This window comes from Corvus brachyrhynchos, unplaced genomic scaffold (genome assembly GCF_000691975.1).
Source record: "Corvus brachyrhynchos isolate BGI_N302 unplaced genomic scaffold, ASM69197v1 scaffold266, whole genome shotgun sequence".
In the NCBI taxonomy this organism is placed as follows: Eukaryota; Metazoa; Chordata; class Aves; order Passeriformes; family Corvidae; genus Corvus; species Corvus brachyrhynchos.
In genome coordinates, this window is record NW_008238633.1 from 2,945,456 (window position 1) to 2,958,676 (window position 13,221).

Genomic DNA, 13,221 nt, shown 5'->3' on the forward strand with positions numbered 1-13,221 from the left:
TCCCCTGCTCTTTCTGTTTATGTAAGAACAATGGGGATTCTAAGGAATATAGCGGAAAAAGCAGCCTTGCAGCGCTGTGGGGTTTGTGTTGTGTTTGTGTCCCTGCCATGCCTGCCAGAAATCCAAAACCATACAGGAGGAACAGGCGAAATACCCCCGTTTAATCTGAGCTGGGCACATCAGCATGTGCTGTAAAACCACACACACATCCCAGAGCAGCTCTCTGCCCTTCTCCTCCTCCTTCCTTACAGCCCTGCACTTCGGGGAATCACTGCATTTTATCTACAGCTTCTCACCATTCATTCTGAGTTACTGTGTATCTGCTATTTTGAATTATTAGCACATACAGGATTCAGAAATGTAAACGGCTTTTTCAATGGAATACCATGTTATGGCAGTGCAAAACAAACCCAAGTACCGAAAATAAGACAGAGACATCGGTCCTTTGAAAAGCAGAACATTTTCTGTGTAATAGTTTATTTTTTCAAAGGAAACTCTGATCAGTACATGTACCACGTCCAAACTGCAACTTCAAATTCCCTACCTCAAACCATTCAATCCTGAGAGTGACTGAACCCAAGAAAATACCTTCTTTTTTTTTGTGAAGAGTGCGTAAAACAGTACACATAAAAGTTGGGATGTGTTCTGAAGCATCCTAGGACAGCAGGGGCTCCTGACGTGCCTGTGCCTTGGCCAGAGTGGGCAGAGCACACCTCCCTAAACAATAATAGGAGTAGCTGTGCTGATGCTCTGTCATCCTGCCTTACTCGCTGCTCAGAATATCAATTCAGCCAGTTAAACCAAAAGTCTGCACTGCACCAAAATGGAAGCTATTTAAAAAAAAAAAAAAAAAAAAAAGTGCCAGGATCATTGATCAGGAGTTTTATCTATGCTGATCAATTCTTTTCTTAATGAAGTAAAATGTAAATCAGGACTAGGATCAATGCAGAATTTCCTCATGTGAGACTGCCTTTATCATTAGGAAGCTACAGGCAATTACATGCATGCCAGGACACCAGATGCAGTGACTTTGGGTTATATTAAACAGGGAGACGTGTCCCCTTTTCAGAACAAGTTTTCAGTACGAACTGCAGCTGTAAGGAGTTTGCAGTGCAGCTCAAGCTGAATCCCAGCACTGAGCAAAGCAGTTCTTGGGTTAAATCTCTTGTGCTGAGGTCCCAGACCCATAAATGCTGGTGACCTCTACTGCTCTGTCAGAAAAGCAGGAACATATTGAGACATCTGCAATTATCTGGCTACTGACGTTCATTTTTTTGGAAGAAATTTTAAAGATAATTTGAAAAGCAATAGAAGGTTGATTGACACAGTACCAAAATACATTAAAGAAGACTTTTTTCTTACACTGTCTTTCCTGAAAGAAGAGAGGAATAGCTTAAAGAAATTCAACACAGCATAAAAAACTCGTTCCACACATTTGGCTCTTGCTAGTTTGAGGAGTGCTGCGCTCAAAGACTTTCTGTCATACTACAGAAACTTCAGGCCAGGCACAGAACCATAAGGTCCATATCAGAAAAAAACTCTAATTCTTATTTTTAATTAACAGAATAGGCAAGGGAATAAGAGGGGGAGCAAAATAACAAAAAAAAAAAGTTCCAAAGGGAAAAAAAACTTTCGTTTGAACATTTCATTATATACCAAATCCAACCAACTTTGCACATGAATATTCCCAGTGCTCACTCAAGGCCTCTGAAGCACCAGAGCAGGTGGGGAGATGGACAAGCCAGGAAGCTTTTTGGAGGTCTGTTTGGAGCCTGGTCACAGGGTTGTGCTGGTTCTACCTCCACCACAGCGCTGCCATCCCGCAGCCAAGGCCTGGCATTAATGCTGAGCTCAGTCCCAGAGGATGCACATTCTGGAGCTGAGCTCCCAAGCCACGCACTCATGCACCACCTCTGGAGCCTGCCCTGGGTGGGCATCAAGGAGCTCTGAATGAAGAGGCAACGTTGTGTTCATCCTCACTTAAAGCTCCCAAGTGCAAACTCTTCAGAAATGCCCCAAACCTGAGCCCCAGCACTGCTGAGAGAGGGCCAGGAGTTCTCTGGTTCCAGGCTGACACTGCTCACTACCCTCAAAGTTACAAGGCCACAATCCCAGGGAATACCTGCTACCCACAGCAGGAGCCCTACAACCAAAGTTAAAAACAGCAATTCCACCCTCAGAAATGGGCCAGCCAGTAAAGAGCACTGACAGGAACACTCTGAGCTCACAATTTAACGGGTTGGGGGGTTATTATCATTAATTTTTGAACAGAACTGTGAAAATAGTAACATTTTCCAACTTGGCTTCCAGCACGTGCAGCTGAAAATGGCCGCAACATTGGCTGGTGCTTTTTCGAGATATTTCATCATCAAATTTAATAGCAAAGCAAGACACCATCTGAAATGAGGGTTTGTCAGCACATCTTCATGCCTATTAAAGCATCCAGCAGCATGTTATTTAGCTCTGACAGAAAAACAATTTAACACCTTAACTTGGGGGCAAGGAGTGGAAATGGAGCAGAAAAATGGAATGGAAAATAGAAAGATGCTCTTTGGGACTAAGTTTAAAAAATACGACAACGCTTACGGGATGTAGAAGGAATGAGACTTTAGCTGTTGAGCTCAAATTGTGACTTGAAAAAATTGTTTCCCCAGTAAAACTTCAACTGACAAATTTATATTGGGAGGCAAAAGAGCCTACCTAGTTTCTTTGGAGAAAAATTTAATTCCATATGTGCTGGTGATACACCTCATAAGCACATTTCAAGGTCTTTATGAGATAATTAATGACAGGAAACACAGGAACATAATTTTAATTCCTCTTTCTGGATCTTGGGGAGCAAGACCTCCTTTCCAGTGAGGTTGTCCAATCAGAGGAACGGCACTGGAAAGCAGCAGCAGATTTTTAATATTTTCCTAATCACAACCCAGATACTTAAACTAGAACAGCAGACTGGCAGCCTCTCATATTTTTAAACCTCATTTGCTACGTTTTAAAAACAAGAATTAAATCTGTTTTCAGATTCGGTGTCTCTCCAGTTTGGGAACAGAGTACAGCAATATTTCTGCAAGGAAACAGCTTGCGCTCCCAAACTGCACAAACATGTTGTTATCCTGGGAAGCAACACGACCTAATAAAAGGAGTGGAGAAGAGGGACCTCGGAGCACTCACACTCAAGGACTTGCCCTGCTGTTTCTTGACTGGGAGATGTTAGTAGGTCACTTGATCCCAGTGTGCTTCAATTTCCCTAAGTATAAAAATCAGTGTATTCCCGAGTTTAAATTACAGCACTTTGGAGTTGGTTGCTTGGTTAACCCTTCCCTGCCCTTAGGGGAAGGTGTTGGACACACCTGGCTGTGCTGGGGGAAGATCTGGAGCTAATACCGGCACAGGGCTTGGACTGGGTGAGCCCCAGAGCTCCCATCCAAACCCAACCATTCGCTGTGTGATTTAAACCACGGAAGCTCACAGTTGCCTTGAACTCTATTTTATCTTCCACACTTATTTTCCTGAACAAATTACCACTTGCTCTGACTGATAAATTATTGCAGCTCCAATCAGCTCACTTCCTTGACCAGCATCCCAACTTTCTCAACATCTGAAAGGAAAACTACCAGCCAGCCAGCACCGCAGTTCCCCCCTCTGCTTCAATCTCTACCATCTGATATCTACAAATGTCCCAATTTTTCTTCTTTTGCCATCTAAGAGCCATGCCCACAAAGAGCAGAGGAGTGCAAGGCTGGGCTGCCATTGCTGTCCCTGTCCCTGCCACAGCTTTAGTGCTCAGAAAACTAAACCAGGCTCCCAGGATCACCCAAGCAGGAAGAAAAGGTCATTAGGCTCTTCCAACAACAAAAAAACAGAGGAAGAAGCATTAATTGGCCTGAGCTTCCCCGTAAAGCCTAAGCAAACCTGGCTCACTGCCATGGCCTAAGCACAGCAGTGACAGAGAAGCATCTTAGCAGAGTCCTCCAAAGGGATCTGCCCTGGCCAGAGCGAGGATCTGCAACATCTGATCCAGCTAAACCTGAATCCACTGCTGAAATCAGCTTCTCAACAGCCTAAGACGGGCCTAAGAATACAAAACCCCTGTTATGCCAGCATTGCACCCTCTTTTTAGCTTAAAGACAGAATCTGCCATCTCACATGTAGGTGAGAGGAAACATTTATTGACACTCAGAACAAATCTTAACCGATAGAGTAGCCTGACAAGAGCTTTGAAGAGCAACCTTTGTGAGGGTGCCACAACTTCTAGGAACTGTGGATAGGCAGCAAAGGAATCCCCCTTTCATTCTATGGGTATTTAAACCCCATAAACTGCCACTTCTCAAAACAGGACTTGTGCCAACTGCCTTCCAGCATGAATCTGTTTACTCAACATAGAACAGTGATACTGGGAGAGGGACTGAAGTCATTTGTGGTTTCCACCACAGGAATTCCCTTCCCTGTGTTCTGGAAGGGAATGTTACTCTTCCCCTGCAGTCTCATATCACTGGTTCTGATGGAGATTAGAAATGAAGTCCAAATTCATTTAAACGCAAACTTTAGGATTGTACAATTACAAGGGGTCACATCAGTTCATATCAAACTATAGATTTCAGACAACCTGACTTTGACAGATGTTTGAAAACAGGGATGAAACTTTGCCCAAGCAGATGGGTTGCATGGATTCACACCTCTATTGCACCAGAGCTATTCTCCCAGAAATAAACAATTTGGAATCAGAACTTTGGTTCAGTACCTTCTTCTGATAACACTGATGCCAAATACTACCACAATGTTCTAAAGGTTGTTTTTCCTTCTTATTTGCTAAACTTCTGTACAGGAAACCACTCATCTTCCATTTGAAAAGAATATTCCAAGCAGGATGCATTTGAAGGAGCATCCTTTGCCATGAAATTTCATATGACTGTGACATAGGTATGAACCTCAAGTGCCCTCTTTACACAGCCAGGTCACACCATGACCTTGGACTGCACCTTAAAGAAGAAACCCACCATTAGTCTATTTAAACTGCTCAACTGTTCCAGCCATATTTCAGATTAGACAGGAAGAAATAATAGCAGAGAATTAAATTACAAATAGGGACTTTTACTAATATTAAGGAAATGCATGCTCCTTTTAGAACTTAAAGCTTTCATTCTTCAATATATGGTGTTTTCCTACATACCTTGGTCTCCTCACTGTAAATCTCGTGAGGCTGACACAGTAGCTCCCATTGTAGCCTTTTTGTCAAATGGCTCCGAATTGAAGCCTGGATCAGCCTTATTTATTACTCTAATAAAGGCAAATTATTAACATAAAGGGAAACAACAGTGGGACAAGGTTCAATCACTCTCAACAATTCAAAAGGGAGAAAAGAATTTTAACAAACTATGAAAAAAGGACTTTTGATAGCTCAGCAAACAATCCAACTCTGATACACATTTCCTAGTAATTAATCACCTGCAGCGATTACCTCCGGCTGAGGAGAGAGTTTTCCCAATATAATGAGATAAAAGCCTATGTTTAGCTTAGCGGGCAAAGCAATCTGACCTGGTAAGCTTTGCTAAGCTGTGGGTATCTGTGACCTGCTGATCATCCTGCCCGGGGAACGTGCGCACACGGGCGGCCCCCAGGGCTGCCCAGAGCCCCATCCTGGGAATCTCAGGGTGCCCCTGGAGCCACCTCCTCAGGAGGGTGTCCCCACAGCCCAGCACCAGTGGGCTCTCCTCACTGCTGGGACACAAAACCCTGTTAAAGCCATGCAGCTCTTGGTGCTCCTCTGCGTGGAAGCAGAGACTGGAGCTCGCCTGTCACACAAACCACTGAGAATCTCGGATGTTCTTCCCTGTGCCACAACCTCCAGCTTGGGAAAACCGGTCACTTTTTGTGCTGCTGATGTCACCCGGGCTGGCACTGCCACCCCACTCACTGTGGGAACTCACAGACTGGTCCCAGAGCCTTGGAAGGGTTCACTGGTGTTGGCTGGAATGCACTGGTACAGCCCAAAACGTTTCACACCAGCCCTGTCCTTCCCTGCATGGCAGGCCTTGACAGAATGGCTCCACTTCAGCCAAAACAAACAAAAAATGTGTGAACTTCAATAAATTGGTCCTTTCAATCCCACTGGAACATCTGGCAATAACTCACAAAAGCCATTCCAAGGATTCAAGCAACCATAGATCAATCAAACCGGATCTGAAATTATCACAATGTCTGTTTGTGGCTATTACATATCAATATGCTCCTATAAGAACTCAGAATTTGTATTCACAATTATACCTAGATTTTAAATAAGTGTTCGAATTCTTTAGCAAAGAATGAGCACTTACAATAAGAAAGCTTGGAGAATTATTGCAATAGAAAATTTACTTATAGATAGAACATATAATTTGCACAAAAATACTCACATTATTAAATATTAAACTAAATACAAGACCCAAATGTTATTGCAATAAATAGATTTGGTATAGGAAATAAAAATACATTATAAATGAAAATTAGTTGGGTGTCAGGCTTGGCTTCCAGACTGAGCCACGTCCTGAAGATCCATGAGCTGTTCCTTAACCGTAGATGCAACACTATGAAATAATAGTTATGAAAATTTTGCCAAAATATCAGAACTTTTTGAAGCAACTGAGCTTAGGGCTTGCCAAAACTTTATTGGAGAGTAAAAGAGTGTCCAACACAGAAGACTGAACATGTGAACAAAAATGTTGTTGGAGAAAAAACACCCCCAATATCTAGTCTAGAATAATCTCACATCCAAACAGAATTGACACGTTTCCTAGTATTTCCCTTAGCTAAATAACCCTTCAAACTGTCCATTATTTTGAAATTGTCCTTCACCAATAATTGATGTGCTGCAGAATACCCTTCCTAAGAGGAAAGGTTCCATTCCTTCAGGAAGAGTTAAAAAAAAACCACATCTCATTTTGTTTGGTCAGAAATGGGTCAAGAAAGGATTTAGGGGCAAACAATGCACAGTAGCACCTTCCCTATTCCACTAAGGACACCATAAAGGAGCCAGGAAATACAAGAACCAAAAGATCAAGAAGGAGGAACCCAAACCTGTCATTACTTCATAGAATCATGGAATATCCTGCGTTGGAATGGACCCACAAGGAGCACTGAGCCCAAATCCTGGCTGTGGTTGGATCACAGCCAGGCTTAACCTACCAGAGAGCACAGCCTGGGAGGTTTGAATGATCTACTGATTAAATTTTCAATGATTTATTGACTGCATTTTTACCTCCCTTTCTTCAGAGCCAGAATTGTTCTTTTCTGCACCAGCAACAATTTGTTTTAGGCACTGAGAACAGGACACGACATTTTGCAGAGGAAATAAAAGTCTGCTGATTTATTTCACTGTGGGTCATTCATCAGCTCACATCCCAAATGCAGCCAAATTCTGCTCCACAGGGCTACAGGGACCACTGGGAAGCGCTCCAGGACCAGCAGGGCAAATTCCAGAGCCCAGAACTCAAGGCCTCACCCAGAACTGGTCCATCTGGACAAGCAACATCACCATCCCCCTTTTCCAGGGCTAACTCAAGACATGATCTCTTAGCAAGGTCTTTCCTCCAAATAAATCTGTTGGATGTCTTAATGTCCAGTAATAAACCAGCAGATTATAGTGATAAAACCCAACAGCCTCCTCCTGTCTGAGACTGGCAGAAACCACCCCTCCTCCTTGGTCCCTGGTGTGTGCCCTCACCTCATCAACCACATCCATCCTGATCTCCAGAAACAGGAATAATGGGTGAAAATAACTGGGAAAAAAAAAAAGTAATTTACTAGTAAATAAATACAAAAGCCTCACTGGAAGGCTGGGAAAATAAATCTGCAAAGTTTGCTTAAGTCACTCCAAAAAAGGGAAGAGAAGAGAGAGAGTTTGAAGCACTTGTAAGCCAGTAAAAGCCAGAAGAGCATCATTCTTGTCTCTTCTTTAAAGTGTTACAGAGTAGTTTATGCATGGGCTCATAATTTAAGACCTTTAAGAATTCATCTGCCATTTCAGCTTAATAATTTTGAAAGTGTCCAGCACCCTCTGATAAGCACAAATTCTACTTTAGTCCACATTTCTTCTTAGGAATTCCCATATTTGGAAGGATTCCTTAATTTATTTATACAAATTGCCTTTTTTTCTTTAATGCAGCACTGTCCTACAAAGATCAGCTTCATACCTCTGGTACAGATCTTGGTGTTTTTTCTCTAAGTCAAGCATTCCAGTCTGTAAAAATACACAGCTTTTACTTTCAAAAGCCCAAGGAAAAGGAGATAATCAGCAATGCATATGTTTGTGTATATATATAATTTGTACAGGGAAATTCCTAACCTCGAAGGGAATTGTGTAGTAAGACCTATATTTCTTGAACACTGATGTCAGTGCTCAAAGATGTTACTTGACCTTGAGGACAAAAACAAATTGTGCAGTCCTGCATCGTGTCCTCGGCTTAGTTCACTAAAGACATCTAATGTTCTGTGCTTACATACTATAAAGCAGTTAAACACAGATATTCCATATTAATTATATTTAATACTCCTAACTTCAATTTGTGGAGAGGAAAATTGGGTTTCCCGGGAGCTGCTGCAGCTTCCAAACATCCTCTAATTCACAAGCACCAGAAATGCTCACAGCGTTATATTTAGATAGTGCTGAGAACCCTCAGCACATTATTTGTAAAATTAAATCCCACTGAGGTTTTATTCCTCTTGCCATTTCATTAATTCTTGCTCAGGAGCAGCAATGGAAGATTGTAATATGTGTAAGAGATAAAATAATAAAATATATAATGAAACATCATTCGGAATTCTGTGTTTTCTACTTTTAAAATAATGGTATTTTTGGTAACTTCTGTGACTAGGAGAGAAGACTCATAGAGAAGTTTCCCCAAACCACTTAGGTGATGTCTGCTAGCACTGATTTTCAAGTAATTAATTCTCTAAAGAAACATCTGAATGCCAAGCACAAGTGCCCTTCAAAAAGACAATGATTTCTCAAGGAAACATTTTAGAGAAGCTTTGATTCCCTGTTTTACAGAAATCCTGGGGTCTCCCTTAAGGAATGCTCCCCCTGGGTGCCCTCAGCACTGACACAGCCCAGGTGCCACCTGAAGTGTCCCCTGTTGGTGCTGCCTCGGGGACCCCACGGAGCCACTCCGGGAGCCCCAAACCGTGTCTGAGCTGCCCGGGGTGTTCCTCTCCAGGAAGCTGATCCCGCTCCTGTTCAGGGCACCCAGCAGAGCCAGGTAGAGCACCTTCAGTTCCCAAAGGCAATTTCACCCTCTGGGAAGAAAACAGAGTGTGCATTCCCAGGCTGGGCTGGGCAAAAATTCATAGGGACTGCACACGGTGCTGGACACGGCCACAGCCCAGCTGTTAATTAATAGAGGTACAGAGCCTCCAGCTGTCCAGAGAAATTGGTCCCAAGAGAAAAAGGTGTCCCTTGGCTGTCAGAAAGGCCCTTTGATAGCCAAACAAATGTCCTGTTCATACACAAAACCCCAGAACATCCATCCCACAGCACATCTCTAGCCAACCCCTCACTAATGTCACCTGAAGTCGTGTCACTGACACCAGCAAATCCCTTCCCTGAGTCCAGAAGAGTTTCCAGAGGAAACAGATCCAAGAATGATCATTTGTTACCAGGGGAATTAAAAAGAACCATTTCCTGTGTCTATCCTCTAAAATAGTTGGGAAAGCATCTTTGGGATGCCTCTTCTTCCTCCCTACAGGATTATGAAAAAATTCTGACACTTCTGAAAACTTCATTTTACATCATTTGCTTTCTCGCAGTCCAAACTAAAAATAAGTTAAATATAATTACACAGAAATTAAGTCTATCACATTATTAAGAACAGAAGAAGTTAATTTCTTTTAGAGGATATAATTTCAATGTGTGTAAAGGGAGGTACTTCTAAACCAACTGAGGAAAGAAACTCAGTGAATGCCCTGGAAGGAAGGCTGGCCACGGTTTATGAAGGACCATCTAAAATCCTTCAATATGGTATTTAAGGAATCCACTGGAAAAGCATGACTTATACACATCAGAGATATAACAGCATTAAAGAGTCTACACCAGGATATTTAATTTATACAAGTTTTGGATCCTGTGTTTCCTGGAAGGCAAAAATAATAATAAATGCTGAAATCACTGTCTGTAAAGAACAAGATTACCTCACTTGTACAAAAATCTGGCTTCTTTTCTTCTGGTTTATGAGAAACCCTAAACACATGGTTTATTTGGGCAACATGAATAGGGAAAGTGATTGCACTGGTGTTCCTTCAGTGAAAGACTCTGGGTGTGTTTGCAGAATCAGCACGAGAGCAGCAAGGCAGGGATTTCAATCTCTAGGAAGGGAATGTTTAACCAGTACAAGGCAGTGAACATTATTCAGGCACATTTTTCTATCCCTTACAGAACCAATCCAAGTAATTATTTTTAAACATCATTACTGACTTGTGCATCCAGCAAGAAGAACTAAAAAATTTGCTATTGGACGCAGCAAAACCAGCATCCAGTTAAGTAATGCAGTTTTACAAAGATTTAGTGACAACCTTAAAGAGCTCTGGAATTTTACTTTTTTAAGGGCTTGAGACCCCAAGATTGAAAGTGAACTTCGAAATTTAATTTTCAAACTAATAGTTCATCTTTTATAAATATGGCACCTAATGGACTCAGGTGTCAATTTTAGTTGACACTGAGCTCATAATGCAATATTGAGCACTTCTCTGGAGGTAATGGGTAACAGGGAGATTCAGATCCTTTATCCCTTCCTCTCTCACCCCATACTTCAGCTGTAAATAACCGTTCCCACATTTATAGGCTCTAATATGATTCCTGTGGAGATCTCTCTCGGATCTCCTACACACGTCTTACATAAACTGTTGCCTCTCCATCACAATCAGCTCAAGCTCCACAAGACTCCAGAGATGTATATTTAGCTGTAAAAGAATGAGAGTTAGCACAGCTTATGTTCGGTTATATCATCCTGGAAAATCCTGGAGTGAAGAGCTGAGCAAATAGTCTGTGCTGAGCTCCACGCTGCCCCAATTCTGGGATCAGGACTCAAGCCAGACACTTAAAAGTCAAGTTTGAGAGCTCTGCAGGCTTCTCCTCACCTCTGCACTGACTCCTCTGGTGGCAGCTGCCTGACACCAAGGTCTGTGGCACTTTAATTCCCAGCCCAGCTCCACTCCTCCTACTGAACCTGCCTTCAGGATACTTTCTGGGAATGCCACCTCGAATGAAGCGCTTCCTCTCCATCCAACTGAACAATTAACTGAGGCTCTTCTGAGTTCTAAACTTGCATAACAATTGGGCATTCTCCCAGGAGGAGGGGTTCCCTCTGCCCAGCAGTTGGGGTGGGGGGAGAGGGGCTGCTCATTCAGCAGCTTCTGCAAGTGTCCCCACTCGGGTACCACAGACAATTCGTGGCTGCAGCAAACTCAGCCAAAGCCACAAACAAGAAATTTGTGATGACAGAAGAGATTTCAAACACAGGGTGACCATGCTGCAACAGGATTAGCTCAGGGCTAGGAAGATCTAGGCTTAATTTCAACATCCATCTCAAATTCTCCCCGTAACCTTGACCGAGTGATTTAATTTCACCGTGTCCGCTTCCTAAATATATCCATGATAGATCATCTCCCAAATGTCCAGCGAGGACAAACAAGATTGCTAAATACTCAGATAAACTCTCAGGATTGAAGGCCTTCCATAGGCAGATACAATCTACTGGGTAAATACAAAATAAATATTAAGTAGCCAAATCACTGGGGAATTTATTACACTCTATTACATTGCAACAAAAATTCAGAGGAGTAAATTCAATGTTCCATGTTTTACTGAATGTAACACCGAGATGAGGAGGACTACGGAGTTTTTCCCGTGAGTTCTTAGAAACATTGAACATTTCCTCTTATTTTCATGGATTAGAAAAACCTCAGGACTGTTCAAGGGGGCCTTTCTACCAGAGAGTTTTTCCCGTGAGTTCTTAGAAACATTGAATATTTCCTCTTATTTTCATGGATTAGAAATACCTCAGGACTGTTCAAGGGGGCCTTTCTACCAGTTTTTAACCTACATATATTTGGGTCAAGTCTCAGATTATCTATTTATCAAGCATGAAAGTCAACACGAAACAGGTCTGAAGGAATCCCAGCCCCAGCTCTTCTGGCTGGTCTCAGGAAGCAGCTCCTCTTTTTCTGGCTTACCTTCCACATCCCATATTCTTTGCTCCTTGTGTTGAAATTACCCCTATTAATTTAATTGCATTTCCAGATCTCTTTAGACATAAAACTGAATTCCTGCTTCCTCAGCTTTCAACTGGGATAATTTATAAAAACCCCAAACCAAACAACCAAAACCTGACACTCTTCAGAACACACACACACCATTTTTGTGTGGCATGGATGTAAAGCTTCTGTACACATTGAACAAAGCCTGGAGCAGCTCCATACGCGTGGAGCAGCCACATACAGAATGATTCAGGTTGGAAAAGACCTTTAAGAGCAGTGCTTCCTGAATGCCATAAAGCCCTCCCGTACCAGGGTTTTATGCTAATAGCGCCTGTTTCTGTCTTCTATGATCTCCTAGAAACAAGCACTGTCTGAAGAGTTTGTTTTATCCATCTGCCCAACATTTAAATCTGAAAAACAGCAGTTAATGCTGGCAGCCCAGCTTTCTGCAGGGAAGGACTTCCAAACTTCCTTTACCTGGCAGAGGGACCTCTCCCTCCGCACCTCCAGAACCATTTCCCGTTTGCTCTACAAATCCCAAATCCCATTGCAGCGCCTGCAATGAGGGCCAAGGGCTCACTGGCCTGTCTGGAGGAGCTGCCCATGACCAAGACCTGGTGGCCTCCCTACCAGCAAGGTGCAGCAGGATGATGGGGGGAACACAGGGATCCTGCTGCAGGGACAGCACCAAAGCAGGCCAAGCCACCAGGCAGAGGCACAGGCTGCACAGAGGCACCAGCTTAGTGACTTCAGCAGTGCCAAAGCTGAAAAACCTCTGCTCCAAAAACATGAAATCCTCCAGAAAATATGAGTGGGACAGCTCTATTAAGCACTCTGACTGGAAATTCCATGGAAAAGGCTGAAATGCCACTGCCCAGGCTGCTGGTGTCACTGTTATTTCTCCACAGAATTTGAATTTGCAGTCTAAGGAACCCAGCCTTTTAGTTATTAGGATGAATTATCCAAACATAACATCTCACAGTGCTGGCTGGCAGA

At 42.8% G+C, this 13,221-nt stretch overlaps 1 protein-coding gene across 7 annotated transcripts in view; it reads right to left on the reverse strand.

The window, feature by feature from the left end:
• Window positions 1–13,221, reverse strand: part of ATP2B2 (ATPase plasma membrane Ca2+ transporting 2) — a 284,984-nt gene that overhangs the window by 219,347 nt on the left and 52,416 nt on the right. The gene's annotated exons all lie outside the window — the stretch shown is intronic.